General features: G+C 43.1%; 1 long non-coding RNA gene and 1 pseudogene across 1 annotated transcript in view; both read left to right on the top strand.

Moving 5' to 3' along the window:
- LOC111964338 (glycogen phosphorylase, muscle form-like) overlaps positions 1–11,303 on the top strand; it is a 16,979-nt pseudogene extending 5,676 nt beyond the window's left edge.
- Positions 1–19,164, top strand: part of LOC139027782 (uncharacterized) — a 663,342-nt gene that overhangs the window by 316,192 nt on the left and 327,986 nt on the right. The gene's annotated exons all lie outside the window — the stretch shown is intronic.

Raw genomic sequence — 19,164 nt, 5'->3', positions numbered from 1 at the left:
ATTTTTCATACTGTGCATCCCCTCCATGAATTTGACCATATCCTGGGTTACAAAGCCATGCTCTCACAACTGAGCCACACAATGATCATAAGAGCTTCAATGCAATTCAATATCACACTATCACACATTCCTGTAATACTTCTTATCACGCATACACTTGTAATATTTTATCACGGCATTACGTAATACTCTATATCAACGCATACTGTATACTCTTATCACACATACTGTATACTCTTATCCGATACGTATACTCTCTATCACGATACTGATATACTCTTATCACGCATCCCTGCGTCACTACTCTTATCACGCATTACTGTACTACTCTTATCACGCTACTTATTACTGCATTATCCGCATCCCTGAGATCTATACTGACGGCATACCTGCTTTACTCACTTTTCCGATACGTATACTCTTCTCACGATCCGTCTACTCTGTATTCACACCATACCGTAAACTCCTATATCACACATACTCGTATAATCTGCTAAACCACCCATAGATATACTCTTATCACACATACTGATTATAACCTAACAACGGAGTGAGAATGACACATTTGAAGCTGTGGTAATAGATTCCACTACGAACTTGTTTTTACTAGTCATCTCCCCACGCACACATGCTGCTGTCCACAGAGGGCCCTGTCCCTCGTGTTACTTCTCTTTGCCAACTCTCTGGCATTGCTGCATCTAATCGCAAGCGGTCCATTCACCATGACAATTTCCACATTACTCACGTGCTCCCAAGCCGTGATATCTGCCAATGCAGCTGCGTGTAATCCTAAAACCCTCTTGACCTTCTTCCCCCCGTATACACCATTCATCCTAGAGCGATACTAGGCTACAGCGCTGTCCGAGTAGCAAGAGTGCCACAGTTGACATCAACGATGAAAGGATGCAGGGCGAAAACTTCTGTTTCCATTCCTCACTCTATTAGCTTTTACTCAGATGAGCCGTTCGATCCTATAATCTCAGTTAGCTCGACTGAGCCTTATTTAGCTTCATAGTTCTATCCGACTGAGCTTCTATTTACGTTAACTTCGTTTTATCGACTGCAGCCTTCTATTTAGTTAATTAGTCTTATCAGACTGGCCTTCCTATTTATTAACGTTAATTATATGTCTACTCAGACTGAGCCTTCTATTTAGTTAATTAGTTTTATCAGACTGAGCCTTCTATTTAGTTAATTTAGTTTTATCAGACTGAGCCTTCTATTTGTTAATTAGTCTTTATCAGATTCCAGACCTCCCTATCCAACACCAAGAAAACAACATGTGAAATGTCAAAGGCTAAGCTACTGTAAGGCTCAGGTGTCAGATTTCCACACGCAGTCGTTCACCAAGTGTTCAACAGTCCTTAAAATAATGAAATGCACTTATTAAAACAGCAGACTGTGACTCATTGGGTTAGAGACTTAATAAGATGGCCATACTCTTAATATTGTCTCTCCTCTGGATGTTGGCTCTGCTACGGTATCCCACTCTCATCTRTCTCTCACTCTATCCCCCTCGTCCTCAGCGTGTGTACTACATCTCCCTGGAGTTTTATATGGGTCGCACCCTGCAGAACACTATGGTGAACCTGGCCCTGGAGAACGCTTGTGATGAGGCCATATACCAGGTGAGGGATGCTCACAGTCATACAGATAGCTTTTTCATTGCTGTGGCTCACCACGGCTGTCAAACTGACTGCACCTTCTGTAACATAACTACATTTTCTACCCTCATTCATTTTTTGGGGGGTCAAAATATCMACCCCTGTTTTAACTGAATGTCATGGCCACAGAGCTGTGATTTTAACCTGACTTGACCTGAACCCCTTTGTTCCGTAGCTGGGTCTGGACATGGAGGAGCTGGAGGACATGGAAGAGGATGCTGGCCTGGGAAATGGTGGTCTTGGCCGTCTTGCCGGTCAGTTGCCTAGCTACTTGCTCTCACAGAGAGAGTGCAACATTCGTGTGCCTTAGACAATTGTATGAATTATACTAGAATTATCAAAACATTAAAATAACGATATAACATGATCATAAACATGATAAGTTAATTTAGCCAGTGTAACCCTAACCTAAGCCTTCCCTGGTCATCAGCATGCTTCCTGGACTCAATGGCTTCTCTAGGCCTTGCTGCCTATGGCTATGGTATCCGCTATGAGTTTGGCATCTTCAACCAAAAGATTGTCAATGGCTGGCAGGTAACCTATATACACTCCTATGCTTTTGAACTTTTTCTTTGGTTTCCGCATCATGTTCAGACCAGAAGACACAGGGGAGTACTATGAAACAACTTTGCCCGACAGACTGTATTACATTTCAATTTTTGTCATTTAGCAGATCAAGAGCAACTTACAGTTAGTGCATTCATCTTAAGATCGCTAGTTAAGACAACCACATATCACAGTCGTAGCAAATACATTTTCCCTCAATAAAGTAGTTATCAGCAAAGTCAGTGCTAGTAGGAACATATTATATTTGTTGTATAACCCAATGATTGACAGGTTGAGGAGGCCGATGATTGGTTGCGTTACGGCAACCCCTGGGAGAAGGCCCGCCCTGAGTACATGCGCCCCGTCAAGTTCTATGGCAGGACCGAGCACACCCCAGATGGTGTGAAATGGGTTGACACTCAGGTGAATAAAGGACAGGGGTCGGGGTGTGATTGAGCATAGGAGGGAGACGTGTGTGTGTGTGTGTGTGAGTGAATGTGTGTGTGTGTGTGTGTTTATGTGTGTGTGCGCGGCTACGGCAACTGGATGCCACCAATGAACCATCAATGAATATGGATTCTGTTAGCAGGTTTCTTTAAGTTCAGTCTCTTGTAATTGTGTTGACAGATAGTGCTGGCTCTGCCATATGACACCCCTATTCCTGGCTACAGAAACAACATTGTCAACACCATGAGACTGTGGTCTGCTAAGGCCCCATGRGACTTCAACCTGAAAGACTGTAAGTCTACACTTTGCTCGGCTAATTGTTTTCACCTTGACTGGCTGCATTCCACCATTTCATATGCTTATTGTGTCAAATCTGAAAATGGCTAACATGGCTACTCATGTAGCATGACATAATTGGCCACTGGGAACCATTATCCTTAGGGTGTGTTTTTCCCTTTCTCAACAGTCAACGTTGGTGGCTACATTCAGGCTGTGTTGGACAGAAACTTGTGTGAGAACATTTCCCGCGTGCTGTACCCCAACGATAATGTAAGGATAGATTTCTCTCTAATATCCATGTGCAGCYATTATATACTGTATATACTGTACAGTGCATTCGGAAAGTATTCAGACCCRTTCCCTTTTTCCACATTTTGTTATGTTACAACCTTATTCTAGGTTGTAGAATGTGCAGGTCAGATGTGCAGGTCAGTGTGGATTCACCACTACATGTGTTTCTCCCCAGTTCTTTGAGGGCAAGGAGCTYCGTCTGAAGCAGGAGTACTTTGTGGTGGCCGCCACTCTGCAGGACATCGTCCGTCGTTTCAAGGCCTCTAAGTTTGGCTCCAGAGAYGTCGTCCGCACAGACTTTGCCGAGCTACCAAACAAAGTGAGAASCCACTATTGGTTATTCTAACATATACTGATATGTTTTCATGTCACTTACAGTTGTGGTACCCTTGCACGATTCGCTCTCTTTATTTTAAAATAAGTTGAAATTGAAAACTTTTGTTTAATTTACAACGTATTTGTTTGATTTGCAATGACACCGGACCCAAAAAATTATAATCAAAACTGACATTTTAATTTTTCTAGTCAAAAAATGGCCTGGACTAAATTATTCAAAATTCCAATGAATTGGGCAATTGTGTCATTTATCTCACCTGTGGTAAGTTACAGCTGCCTACAGAATAAAAAGAACCATTCAACCTGTTTTGAAAAGAGAAGACTGAACATTTTGCTCCATTGTAAAGTGCAAGGATGACAATATATGTGACTGCAACTGTCTCCATGTCACTGGTTTAAGTATAGTTGTATTGATGACTTGTTCTGATGTGAATGTGTGATATAATAAAAAGAATAACAATGTACTCGATGTCTTTCACATCCAGGTTGCCATCCAGCTGAATGACACTCACCCTGCCATGGCTATTCCTGAGCTGATGAGGGTCCTGGTTGATGAGGAGAAGCTGGGTTGGGACAAGGTGAGTGGAAGCTGATGAGGGTCCTGGTTGATGAGGAGCTGGAATGATTTATACATACACTAGATGACTGATGAGGGTCCTGGTTGATGAGGAGCTGGAATGATTTATACATACACTAGATTGACTGATGAAGGGTCTGGTTGATGAGGAGGGGAATGATATCATACTAGATGTGATGGAGGGTCTGGTTGATGAGGAGCTGGAATGATTTATACACTAGATGACTGATGAGGGTCTGCTGGTTGATGAGGAGCTGGAATGATTTATACACTAGATGACTGATGAGGGTCCTGGTTGATGAGGAGCTGGAATGATTATACAACTAGATGACTGATGAGGGGTCCTGGTTGATGAGGAGCTGGAATGATTTATACACTAGATGACTGTGAGGGTCCTGGTTGATGAGGAGCTGGAATGATTTATACACTAGATGACTGATGAGGGTCCTGGTTGATGAGGAGCTGGAATGATTTATACACTAGATGCTGATGAGGTTCTGGTTGATGAGGAGCTGGAATGATTTATACACATAGATGACTGATGAGGGTCCTGGTTGATGAGGAGCGGCTGGAATGATTTATACACTAGATGACTGATGAGGGTCTGGTTGAGTAGGAGCTGGAATGATTTATACACTAGATGACCTTGATGAGGGTCCTGGTTGATGAGGAGCTGGAATGATTTATACACTAGATGACTGATGAGGGTGCTGTGTTGAAGCCACCTTGCCTCCATCTTGGCACTCCCTCACCATTGTAAACAAATATTTTAAAAGCTATAGAAATGTATGTATTAATGTGTTTATATGTGTTTTTGCCACATGTATTCTTGTGTATTCAGACAACTTAATGCATATTTTAAAATGATATTATGTGAGCTAAACATACAAATAAAACATGAAAAAAATGGATGACTAATGTTACTGTCCCCACTACAACACAAACATACTTAAATTCATAATGATACCAGCAGGGGGCAAACAATACCAGCATAGTAGAATGTGTTGGCTTGGCAACACACCACAGATAAAGACTTAGAACAAATGTAAAGCTAGGACTACTAAGACTACCGTTAATGTATCCTACTTCTGTCTAGAGAGGGTCAAATGAACCATGAGGTATATAAACCGTATTATCTTACCTCTGTCCCTGTGTGTGTCCAGGCCTGGGACGTGTGTGTCCGTACATGTGCCTACACAAACCACACCGTGCTGCCTGAGGCCCTGGAGCGCTGGCCCATTGACCTGTTCCATCACCTGTTGCCCCGTCACCTGGAGATCATCTTCGAGATCAACCGTCGCTTCATGGAGGTACGTGAGGCCGATGGCACACAGACTAACGCTAGCCTACCATAGAGAAAGTGTTTATCACAGATCAGMGTTCCTTTATCTAACTGAAACTATTGTACCACGATGTATTATTATAGGCTAACTTTATTGAAATCCAACTTTGTTACAGAATATTAATGTCTACCTTGTGGAAACCTAAACCTTTGTTTCACCTGTCCCTCCAGTATGTTGCCTCTAAGTTCCCTGGAGACCACGACCGTCTGCGCCGCATGTCCCTGATTGAGGAGGGAGAATGCAAGAAAGTCAACATGGCTCATCTGTGTATCGTTGGTTCCCATGCTGTCAACGGCGTGGCCCGCATCCACTCTGAGATCCTCATCGCCACTCTGTACGTGTCCTACACAAACACAAATACATTTAAATCATCATATTTAAACGGCACAAACGCAACACATTATGATACTATTGGTGATGCACATTTTGATTGGATTTGTTTGAAGAGCTTAAGTGAACTAGTTTGATATTGTTTGTGCTACTATGTGCAGGTTCAAGGACTTCTATGAGTTGGACCCACACAAGTTTCAGAACAAGACCAATGGGATCACCCCCCGTCGCTGGCTGGTTATGTGCAACCCCGGCTTGGCGGAGGTCATCGCAGAGGTGCGGGATTGTTGCAAAAGTGTTTTCACTGGATGTAGCCATTTGTCTAAGAAATATATATATATATATTAATCCTTATATTTATAGAATCATTTATAATATCAGTGTAGTTAAATAGATGTTTCTGTTCTTGATGATAGTATCAGTAAGCGGATACTTGCACACTAACATTTCTCATGTCATCCCATTGGTCAGAAAATTGGAGAGGAGTTTATCCGTGACCTTGACCAGCTTAAGCGACTGTTGAAGTTCGTTAATGATGATGCTTTCATCCGTGACATCGCCAAAGTCAAGCAGGTGAGTCTCACTAAGTTGTCACCTCTGGTGTTTACTAAGATCCTGTAACAGCCTACTGTGTGTCTGTGTTAACTCCACGCCCCCATCATAACTCCACGCCCCCATCATATCCCCCCTTATGTAGGAGAACAAACTGAAGTTCGCCATGCACCTGGAGGAGCACTACAAGGTCAAGATCAACCCCCAGTCCATGTTTGACTTCCAAGTCAAAAGAATCCACGAGTACATGCTAAACTGTCTGCACATGATCACCTACTACAACCGTTAGTACTACTTGGCACTCACTCACTCACTCACTCATCAACTCACTCACTCACTCACTCACTCACTCACTCACCTTCACTCACTCACTCACTCACTCACTCACTCACTCACTCACTATATAACCCCTCTGTCTCTTTCTCAGGTATCAAGAAGGAGCCCAACAAGCACTGGACCCCAAGAACATCATGGTCGGAGGAAAGGTATGTTTGGTGCCCCTCAGCCTTTACAGCCACAGCGTTTAGTTACAGGAAGTACATATAGAACAATACATTTACATTTACATTTAAGTCATTTAGCAGACGCTCTTATCCAGAGCGACTTACAAAAATTGGAAAGTACATACATATTCATCCTGGTCCCCCGTGGGGAATGAACCCACAACCCTGGCGTTGCAAAGCGCCATGCTCTTACCAACTGAGCCACACGGGAACAATACTCCATCCAAACTCACTGTTATTATGCAACGTCCTCTCCCCCTGCTTTTCTCCAGGCTGCACCAGGCTACCACACAGCCAAGATGATCATCCGTCTATCACAGCTATCGGTGAGGTTGTCAACCACGACCCCGTTGTCGGCGACCGCCTCAAAGTCATCTTCCTGGAGAACTACAGAGTCACCCTGGCTGAGAAAGGTGACTGACTACCCATAACTCCATGGGTATCTGTTGTTGTAACGATACTCTTCTTGTACTGGCATCCCTATGCTTATAGTTTTACTACCTCCTTGTCTCCTCCCAGCCATCCCCTCTGCCGACCTGTCTGAGCAGATCTCTACAGCTGGCACGAGGCCTCGGCACTGGTAACATGAAGTTCATGCTGAACGGTGCTCTGACCATCGGCACCATGGATGGAGCCAACGTGGAGATGGCTAGGAGGCCGGAGAGGAAAACCTCTTCTCTTCGGCATGAGAGTGGAGGATGTGGACGCAATGGACGCCGGCAAAGGGTGAGGCATGAGGACATGGACATGGAGATCGGAAGGCAGAGAGGACACTGGGTTAGGGTAAGGGACAGGGAAGTAAGGAGAAATTGATCCACAGGAATGGGAGTGCTGTAAGCGGAGAAGGGGATTACAGAGGCTGTTGCCAGTCAGGTACAGAGGCTTTGCCAGTCAGGATACAGAGGCTGTGCAGTCAGGATACAGAGGCTGTGCCAGTCAGGATACAGAGGCTGTGCAGTCAGGATACAGAGGCTTTGCCAGTCAGGATACAGAGAGCTGTGCCAGTCAGGATACAGAGGCTGTGCCAGTCAAAGGATACAGGGAGGTGCTGATGCAGTCAGGATACAGAGGCTTTGCCAGTCAGGATACAGAGGCTTTGCCAGTCAAGATACAGAGGCTTTGCCCAGTCAGGATAACAGAGGCTGTGCTCAGTCAGGATTACAGAGGCTGTGGCCAGTCAGGGATACAGAGGCTGTGCCAGTCAGGATACAGAGGCTGTGCAGTCATGATACAGAGGCTGTGCCAGTCAGGATACAGAGGCTGTGCCAGTCAGGGATACAGAAGGCTGTGCCAGTCAGGATACAGAGGCTTGAGTCAGGATACAGAGGCTTTGCAGTCAGGATACAGAGGCTTTGCCAGTCAGGATACAGAGGCTTGCATAGATACAGAAGGCTGTGCCAGTCAGGATACAGAGGCTGTGCCAGTCAGGAATACAGAGGCTGTGCCAGTCAGGATACAGAGGCTGTGCCAGTCAGGTAAGAGGCTTGCCAGTCAGGATACAGAGGCTTTGCCAGTCAGGATCAGAGGCTTGCAGTAGGATACAGAGGCTGTGCCAGTCAGGATACAGAGGCTTTGCCAGTCCAGGATACAGAGGCTTTGCCAGTCAGGATACAGAGGCTTTGCCAGTCAGGATACAGAGGCTGTGCCAGTCAGGATACAGAGGCTTTGCCAGTCAGGATACAGAGGCTGTGCCAGTCAGGATACAAGAGGCTTGCAGTCAGGATACAGAGGCTGTGCAGTCCAGGATACAGAGGCTTGCAGTAGGTAGCAGAGGCTGTGCCAGTCAGGATACAGAGGCTTTGCCAGTCAGGATTACAGAGGCTTTGCAGTCAGGATACAGAGGCTTGCCAGTCAGGATACAGAGGCTGTGCCAGTCAGGATACAGAGGCTGTGCCAGTCAGGATACAGAGGCTGTGGCCAGTCAGGATACAAGAGGCTGTGCCAGTCAGGATAAGAGGCTGTGCAGTCAGGATACAGAGGCTGTGCCAGTCAGGATACAGAGGCTGGCCAGTCAGGATACAGAGGCTTTGCCAGTCAGGATACAGAGGCTGTGCCAGTCAGGATACAGAGGCTGTGCCAGTCAGGATACAGAGGTGTGCAGTCAGGATACAGAGGCTGTGCCAGTCAGGATACAGAGGCCTGTGCCAGTCAGGATACAGAGGCTTGCCAGTCAGGATACAGAGGCTGTGCCAGTCAGGATACAGAGGCTGTTGCTCAGTCAGGATACAGAGGCTGTGCCAGTCAGGCATACAGAGGCTGTGCCAGTCAGGATACAGAGGCTGTGCCAGTCAGGATACAGAGGGCTTTGCCAGTCAGGATACAGAGGCTGTGCAGTCAGGATACAGAGGCTGTGCCCAGTCAGGAATAACAGAGGCTGTGCCAGTCAGATAGAGGCTTTGCCAGTCAGGAGCTGGCGAATTCCAGAGGCTGTACAGAGGCTGTGCCAGTCAGGATACAGAGTTGACAGTGAGGTCAGAGGGAGATAGTATGTCTGCCCTGTCACTTGTCTGTCTGGCCAGGTCTCCCTTGTATCTCAACGTTTAAGATAACACATGTTTTTCTGTTTAAGATAATAGAGAGACAAAACCAAACTGGAGAGCGCGTCCTTCTGAACAGCGAGATTTAAACACTGCCTTTGTCTTGCACAGATACCACGCCTCTGAGTACTACAACCGTATTCCCGAGCTGAAGCAGGCCATGGACCAGATTGCTGGTGGCTTCTTCAGTCCCAAGGAGCCTGACCTCTTCAAGGAACTTGTGGACCTGCTGATGCACCACGACAGGTAATCACATCAACACACACACTCYCTCACACTCGCTCACACTCACACAGAGGGCCGTGCAATGACCTTTGGTGGGGTAGGTGCTCAAAGTTTAAAAAAGGGCACACTCACTCATCACACATTGTAGAAGTAGCAAGCTAGAACCACAGATGAAAGGGAGTTAAGCATCTTTGCCCCTGTTGGGGTGGGCTATACTAGCTGATCATCAGTAATACAGGCCAGATGAATCAGCTAGTTAGCTAGGCTATGCTGTCAAAACAAGCCCACTTTCCCCCCCCCTACTCTGACAGTCTACCTGCAMTTGCCCCTTCCCTGGCCCTGACTGTGAGATAGAACACACGCTAGCAACCCCAAAGTAACCTACTGGTGGTATTTTTTTTATTCGCCACTAGGTGGCGGTAGGTAGCTCACACAGGCAACGAGGATGAGCACAGCAACCCACTGCGCCAGTGGCAGAAGGGTGGGGAGGGTACTTTTTTCAAGATTTATGAGTTGATGAGAAATTATCTAGTTTGATAGGCAAGTTGTTGCATTTAACAATACAAGATAGAAAAMAGATGATTTCATATCTTATTTCATAGTTTTGATGTCTTCACTATTATTCTACAATGTAGAAAATAGTAGAAATAAAGAAACTCTTGAATGAGTAGATATGTCCAACCTTTTGACTGGCACTGTATATATATGTTTTATACCCCACCAATCAAAAGGGCAGGCTTTATGTGTGCAGACGCACCTCAAATTTATTTTCTTGTATTTATTCATATCTAATGTTTTATGTACAGGTTCAAGGTGTTTGCTGACTACGAAGCCTACATCAAATGCCAGGACAAGGTCAACCAACTGTACAAGGTCAGTGTTATGTCTAAACCGCATAGGTCCTAGGTCACCTGGTTAAGGTATCTGTCCATACCTTCTCAAATATTGCACTGCAAAAAGTGAAATCTAAGCAAGCCTAAATATCTTATATTGAGTGATAATTTTTCTTATTTCAAGACATTTTTCAAGATATTTTACCTTAATAAGACGATAAAGGTAAAATATCTTGAAAGAAGATAAATTACTCGTATTAAGCCTTTTTTAGGTTGCTAAGAAAAAACAAAAAAAGCACACTCAATTTAAGTGAATTATCACTCAATATAAGATATTTAGGCTGGCTTAGATTTCACTTTATGCAGTGTGATCTCAACATAATCTTTCCTTCCCTCCTGTCTGTCCCTCCGTCTCTCTCTACTAACAGAATCCCAAGGAATGGACCAAGATGGTGATCCATAACATTGCGGGCTGTGGTAAATTCTCCAGTGACCGCACCATTGCCCAGTACGCCCGAGAGATCTGGGGCATGGAGCCCAGCCTGGAAAAGATCCCTGCCCCCGATGAGAAACTCAAATAAGCTGTCCGTCCAATCCCATCTCCACCACTTACCCCATGCTACTGCTGTTAGGAGATAAGCACCGCTAGATACGTCTGAGGAAAATGGCGAATAATTTCTCAAAGCACTTGAATGACTGTAATGATTGATGCCTGTCTAATTTGTCTCATACACAGAGTTCTGGCTATTCACATGGCTCATACCTTATTGTGACAGGTCTTGAGACCAGAATAGCAATAAATGAAAAATGAAGCAATGCCTTCTGTTTTGTAAAAATAGAGAGGTGAATTTACCGGTMTTCTCTGTTCCATCACTAATCAGACCGTGCAGGTAGTTACAATCTAAACTGCTGTTGTGGAGAAGACATAAGAGTTCTGTGGTGGGTTTTGTGTTTGGTTGTGCATTCTGGAGTGTAWCAAAATGTATGTATGCTTGGATCCATTCTGAATGAGTTTCTGTGGTCTTAAATGCAAGAGTAGGTTGAGCTGTGTGTCTTTTATCTTAGCTTGAATGCTGTCAGTATCGTGCATGCATTCTCAAAGCATAGACTCTAGTCCACGATGAGAACAATCATTCTCTTAGGGTACTGCCATGATCGTGCTGTGTTTGTCCCTCTTAGCGGACAATAGACACTGGACCTGATCGGACAGCTCAGAGAGTCTTCTCTTTTCTGTCCATAAAAACACATGGATGGGTTTACCCCTCTACACCCCATCTACCTTATATGTATGGCAGTGTTGGCTGGTGAGGGTAGAACGGCTCATAATAATGGCCGTAACGGACCGGATGGAATGGCTTCAAACACATGGAAACCATYTGTTTGATGTAGTTGATACCATTCCAGATATTCTGCCCAGACATTAATACAAGCCCATTCTCCCCAATTAAGGTGCCAGCAACCTCCTGTGATGTATGGTGCCTAACCCTCTGATGGGACATAGGCCTGCAATAATATGTTGATCTGAATCTCCCACAGAAGGTTTGCTGAGGGGAGGACGGCTCAAAATAATGACTGAAAGGGAGTYACTGGAATGGAGTGACATGAATGGTATCAACAACATGGAAACCCTGTGATACTATGCCGTTCCAGSCGTTACTATGAGCATGACCTCCCCAATGAAGCTGCAACCAGCTACCTGTGGATCTAGTCTTTTTACTTTTTAATTGGGTAGAAAAAAACAATGCTAAACAGCTTTATGTTTGTCAACTTGCGTATGTTTCGTCTTTACCTGAAGAAACCAACGTTTCCATGTAGTCTATTTGAAGGCCTCTGAGGGCTAGCCTGGGAACCAGTGAAGCAGAGCAGCGGAGGGGTGGGATAACACAGCTGCTCCACAGTTGGAGGAAGCATGTCAGTGTTTTGATGTTGGGACCCACATAATGGCCTTGCCACCCATTCTGAAACCCAGCTCTCTGTTTGTTTCACCTTACGGCTGTCAATAATGCCAGCTGTGGCCAACGAAGCCCCATCCTCCGACCACGTCTTTTCAGGATGTTCTAGTCTAGTTATACAACCACATTAAAGTATACTAGACACTAAGGCCTTTTGTCTTTTCTTCACCACGCACAAACATTCCACTACCAGCATGTGCATTCTAGAGATGTTGCATCTTAGAATTGAAGACACATGTCCCCGAACTGAAATTATGAAACAAGTATAGTTGCCACCTCCCACTGGGCACAAACTGGTTGAATCAARGTTGTTTCAACGTAATTTCTCAACGTATTGTGACAAGTCATCCCAAAAAAGTTGAGGGGAAGTTGTTTTGAGGGGAAATTTCAACCACAGGGTTATGTCATCATGGTAACCAAATTTTGACATAGATTAACCTTTAATAAAATATGTTGAATTTGTACCTTTAAAACAACATCTGATCTTCAACGTTACATCCACTATCAGGAAAAAATATATAGGCTGTGCAGCAGCTTTTACTGGAAAAAATAATTATTTATTGCTACCCTCTGGTCTCACATCCAGGTATTTTTTTGTACTTTTACATGATATCCAATTGGTAGTTACAGTCTTGTCCCATCGCTGCAACTCACCTACGGACTCGGGAGAGACGAAGGTCGAGAGCCATGCGACCTCCGAAACACGACTCTGCCAAGCAGCACTGCTACTTGACACACTGCTCGCACCAATGTGTCAGACTCACGGGGGMGGGCAACTCCAGCCCTCGTGGGCCTTATTGGGGTCACACTTTTTKTCCATCCCTAGCAAACACAGCTGATTAATCAAATTGCATTCTAAACTGAAGATCATGAATAGGTGATTATTGGAGTCAGGTGTGTTAGTTCGGGCTGGAGCAAAACTGTGACACCAATCAGGCCCTCGAGGACTGGAATTGCCCACCCCTGTCAGAGGAAACACCATCCTGCTGATTCCATATGTGTTATTTCATAGTTTTGATGTCTTCACTATTATTCTACACAGTAGAAAATAGTAGCAATAAAGAAAAACCCTTGAATGAGTAGATGTTCTAAAACTTTTGACCGGTAGTGTACCTGTATGTTCAATGATGCCATATAGGCCTATATAACATTTGCAAAGTCATCAACAGCTATTGTTTCAATTCAACACAGAACTCAATTAAAAATAAACAATACAACAGGCCGAGATAATTTTTATGATATTTAGGGCTCGATCCAATTTGTATGGCTGAAGCGTTACAGATTGTGCAATTGAAATGTAAAGGTAATTTCCGATTGATCCAACATATGCAGCACTTACCATGAACGCAGTCTCCGCTAAAGCAGGAACATAGCCTTTAAATTTCAATCAAGCTGTAACACTGAACTTCAGCGATACAAATTGAATAGAGTCCTTATATATTATCAAAGATGATGGATATACTGACAAGATACACGTCTCTCCGCCCTAACAATGGCAGTCGTTGTCCACAAAGCGGCARGGCGGGCTGTTTAGCTCCCGCCTATCCTTTCTTTGGATTGGTGGATACATCTCATTATTGTAATCTTTTTTGAATATTTGATGAGGATTGTTGACATTAACTGCCCGTATTCAATGGAGACAGATACTATGCTACTAGCCTCATGACATGAATATGCATAGCCATCTCGAGACAACTCCAATATAAAGTGTTTTCTCTCAAAGTTGCCGGGATGTCACTCATAAGTATACTCATAACAACTTAAGCATTAAGAAACTTATATTAGATCAGATAAACCTCACATAGCAAATAAACCAATTTCGACACTCTCTCATTGACCTCCATACAAACACTCCTTTCTTGGTGGGCGAGACAACGAAAAAAACACCACCTGCTGGAGGGAGACAGATTWTCTGCTGAATTGMGCCTCTCTCTTCCTCTCTGATGATATTGAATTGTGTTTGGTTGTGAACGCAACCAAACATAAACATTTGAAGGATATTTTTCTTAATTTAAAGTTAATTTAAAGTCTCAGTTGATGTAGTCCTATTCTTTAACTTAGATTTTTGGTTGAGATGGAGACACAATTAAATATCACTTTTGAAATACAATAAATTGCCTTTTAACTCACGACAAGATCACAAATTATACTGTATGTTTGATTCACGTCGCCAACTCAACCAAAAATCTAAGTTAAATTATGGGATTAAGCCAGTGGCTCAGATGTAATTATCCAAGTAGTAGACACATCTCCGTTAAATGTTGAAATTTGGTTGAGTTGTCAACCAAATCTTACAAACTAATATAACATTTACCTTAAAATGAGTAACACATCCATGGCCACATTTTGAGGTTACTGTAACTTTACATTTCTTCTTATGTAATCATATAAAGTGTGCATGTTCAAGATAGCATGCACAGGTCATCACAGATCAGTGGAGATCTTCACATTGCTGTAATAATCTGCTCAGAGTCTTGAACAGCTTTGATCAATTGCACCATGTACTTTTAATGTAATCTCAACTGCGATCTAGGTAACTTGGTTGTGCTATTAGAAGAAGACCAGTGATAACACATTATTATGTTGAAGAAATAAACAAAATATCTGACATTGTATTCCCCTTTAAAAGTTACTGTGCTTTTAAATGGTTAAAAGCAATAACACATTGGATATTCAACTAACTTTTGGCTGTCTTTTTGAGTGGCGTTGAAATAGAAGCTGTTTGAATTGGCACTTAAAACCCTTACAAACTTTTACAGATGCACAATTGAGAGCATCCTGTCGGCCTGTATCACCGCCTGGTACAGAAACTGCACCGCCCGCAACCGCAGGGCTCTCCAGAGGGTGGTGCGGTCTATCCAACACCAACACGCATCACCAGGGGCAAACTACCTGCCCCCCAGGACAACTACAGCACCAGATGTCACAGGAAGGTCAAAAAGATCAAGGACAACAACCACCCAAGCCACTGACTGTTCACCCCGTTATCATCCAGAAGGCGAGGTCASTACAGGTGCATCAAAGCTGGGAGCTGTTGTCATAACTCTCCTGTGACGATCTGAAGGATCAGTCTTCTCTCTCTAGTAGAGGGACTATCGATCWCTACAGAATAAGAGCAAATCATAGCCGTAGAATTACTATTCTGCAGCTGGAAATGACGTAAATCTAGTAAGAGAATACCGACAACCGCGGAATCATCTATTCTGTGCAACGACCATCTGTACGCCTGACATATCCATTACAACAGAGCCGCTGAGAAAGCTACAACCACGAAAGACATTGTGACTTCTGGGGAAGTTAACCAGAGACTCTCTGATGAACTGACTCTCCAGCAGACGGAGTGGCGATTCCAACTGGTGAAGACAACAACGACAACCGGGTGTAAATATATACATTGCAATTATTTTTGAATGAGCGGCCGTTCATGTGCAAAGGATTAGCATTTCAATGAATATAATTATCAACTGTGTGTAGGGAATCCATTTTGTGTTTTCCTGTCCCCACCTCTCTTTTCCTGTCCCCACCCCTTTCTATTGTCTACCAAGTCATCATGCCGGTTTAGCCCACTAGGGACTTATCAATGCATTGTGTTAGTAACCCATGACTATATTGTTTGTTTATGTATTTCTGTGATTTGTTTAGTTAGTTAGTAAATAAATAATTAAGCCAATTTGTAAATCATTGAGTCATTATGGAGACAAGGCTTCGTACAAATATCAAAGGGTTTGTGACATTCAGAAATGAGGCTGAAGAGGTAATTGATAAGATATGAAAATATCTGAAGAGTCGATTCGGGAAATAGAGACTCTATAAAACGACTTCCTAGTTAATTAATGTTTACATGATTCATTTAATCACATAATAATAATTACACATAGAGAATTTATTTGATAAAATAACAGTCTTCATATTTTATGATAGTCACAGACACGACAGTGTTAAATAACAATCACTAGCACGTTAGTGGCTGCTGCCCTACATACATAGACTTGAAATCACTGGCCACTTTAATAATTGAACACTAGTCACTTTAGTAATCTTTACATATTTTGCATTACCCATCTCATATGGATATACGTACTGTATTCTATTCTATTCTGCTGTATCTTAGTCTAAGCTGCGCTGACATTGCTCGTCCAAATATTCATATATTCATAATTCCATTCCTTTATTTAAATMTGTGTGTATTGAGTGTATTGTTGTGAAATTGTTAGATATTACTTGTTAGATATTACTGCACTGTTGGAGCTAGAAACACAAGCATTTCGCTACACCCGCAATAACATCTGCTAAACACGTGTATGTGACCAATAACATTTCATTTGATTTGATACACATACACCGGCTTACCTCACATTCCCACACTCTGTGGCAACTCAACACCGACACACATTGCAGTCTCTCTGACGATAGGATCCAAGCTGTTACCAGTATTTCTGCCAGAGATCTGTAATGCATTAAAAGACATGGYGACGAAATGAGTGACCAGTTACTCCAGACAGTCTTCTCCATTACACATCTACATGCCTTGTTTCAACAGTTGATTACAAGACAAATGTATATTCATCATGTGTGCTTTATAAAAAGTTGTTGTTTACTTTATAAACAGTTGTCACATTGACGTTCCCAGGAAATTWGCGAAAAGTTTAGCCTTCTTAAGGTGTCGATGACTATTCGCACCACCTGTACAAACACATAGTGCATCGAAACCTACAAGGTCAAACTCTCCCTCACTGAATTATAAGCTGTTTTAACAGCATAAAAACTAGAGTTGATGTCCGCACCCCCCGCGGAAATTTAATTAGCATAATAAAATWAATAAAAAATCCCAAAATCCCCAAAATCCAAAATCCGAGATATCKATTTTTTTTCTTCATGGGTTGGGTTTCAATCCACTGCATCCGCCAATGGAGGCCTTCCGCATCTGTGGAGTTACAGTGATGTTTGTCAGACCATGAGACATCCCGAAAATCGTTCTTCTCACGAAAACGTCTGTAGCACCCGAACGGTTTGGCCTATAAACTAACATGAAAAAGGAATGGTGAGACTCTCACGAACACGTACATGTCTCTCTAGGACGCTCTAAAACTAGTCTGAAGGTAGCTCGGTACTAGCTTAAAAATGAATGGAAGTATAGTTTAGTGATAAATATGGGTATAAAAAATAAATAATAATATCCTGATCTATCTTATTTCTCAGATATAGGACAGACACAATTAAAACAAACTTCCTTTTGATTAAGTTTGCCAGCAGCATACCACCCTGCATACCACTGTTGGCTTGCTTCTGAAGCTAAGCAGGGTCGGTCCTGGTCAGTCCCTGGATGGGAGACCAGATGCTGCTGGAAGTGGTGTTGGAGGGCCAGTAGGAGGCACTCTTTCCTCTGGTCTGAAAAATATCCCAATGCCCCAGGGCAGTGATTGGGGACACTGCCCTGTGTAGGGTGCCGTCTTTCGGATGGGACGTTAAACGGGTGTCCTGACTCTTTGAGGTCATTAAAGATCCCATGGCACTTATCGTAAGAGTAGGGGTGTTAACCCTGGTGTCCTGGCTAAATTCCCAATCTGGCCCTCAAACCATCATGGTCATCTAATAATCCCCAGTTTATAATTGGCTCATTCATCCCCCTCCTCTCCCCTGTAACTATTCCCCAGGTCGTTGCTGCAAATGAGAACGTGTTCTCAGTCAACTTACCTGGTAAAATAATAAAAAAATAAAAAAAAGTGTTGGACTACCTGTTTTTCCATGAATTAATCTGTTATTCAATTTGTTTCTGTGGGCTAATAGCAGTAAACATAAATTCAAATTTTCAATAAATGTTTTGCTATATTTTTGGATACCTAAAGGGGTCACATAGCTAATTTACCATATTAATACAATTTCATATGTTAGCTTAGTAAAACCCTTGTCTTTTACTCCATAATTACCTAAGGCTGGAACAATACATTGGGAACTCTTGTTCAGTGTGTCTCTGCATAACTCAGGCTAAACTGGTCTGGAATTGTCTGGTGGCACCTTACAAGTAGAGAGTCATTCATTCTGACAACTCATGCTGTTTCTTATTGGAGCAGAGCAGATTCCTCCAAACCAATTGCCACTGTGGTAGATATCTGTAACTCGACTAGCAACGTTTCTTACTTATAGACAGTACATACTGTATACATGCATGGATAGCTAAGGAAAATACTACTTCCAGAGAATGACTAATAATACTTTAATATCTTCAGTATATCTGTACGTCTTTCACCCTGTCCTCTGGCTCACTCTCTCAGGTCAAATGTCTAGACAACCCCCCTCTGTTTCTCCCAATTCCTGTTAATATCATTTGATCATTACTTTGTTCCTTTGTCAGAAGTCTCCCAAAGTATTGCTAACTCATTGTACTCTGGGTCCAAATGTCAAACGAATGGAATAACCGGATGGGATATTGTGAGTGGGGTTCTGGTCACTTATTGGCCACAGATTGTCTTAAGAAACACAATGTGAGACATGAAGTAGAAAAATTGTACTCTGGGTCCAAATGTCAAACGAATGGAATAACCGGATGGGATATTGTGAGTGGGGTTCTGGTCACTTATTGGCCACAGATTGTCTTAAGAAACACAATGTGAGACATGAAGTAGAAAAAATACATAAGCACAAGAGAACACCTTTCATACTATTTATGGATACATTCAACTCCATGATATAGAGTATGTCTGGATACGTTCAACTCTACGATATAGAGTATGTCTGGATACGTTCAACTC

Source organism: Salvelinus sp. IW2-2015, linkage group LG5, assembly GCF_002910315.2.
Source record: "Salvelinus sp. IW2-2015 linkage group LG5, ASM291031v2, whole genome shotgun sequence".
NCBI lineage: Eukaryota > Metazoa > Chordata > Actinopteri > Salmoniformes > Salmonidae > Salvelinus > Salvelinus sp. IW2-2015.
The sequence above is the reverse complement of the archived record's forward strand: the minus strand, read 5'-3'. Positions and strand labels throughout refer to the sequence as shown.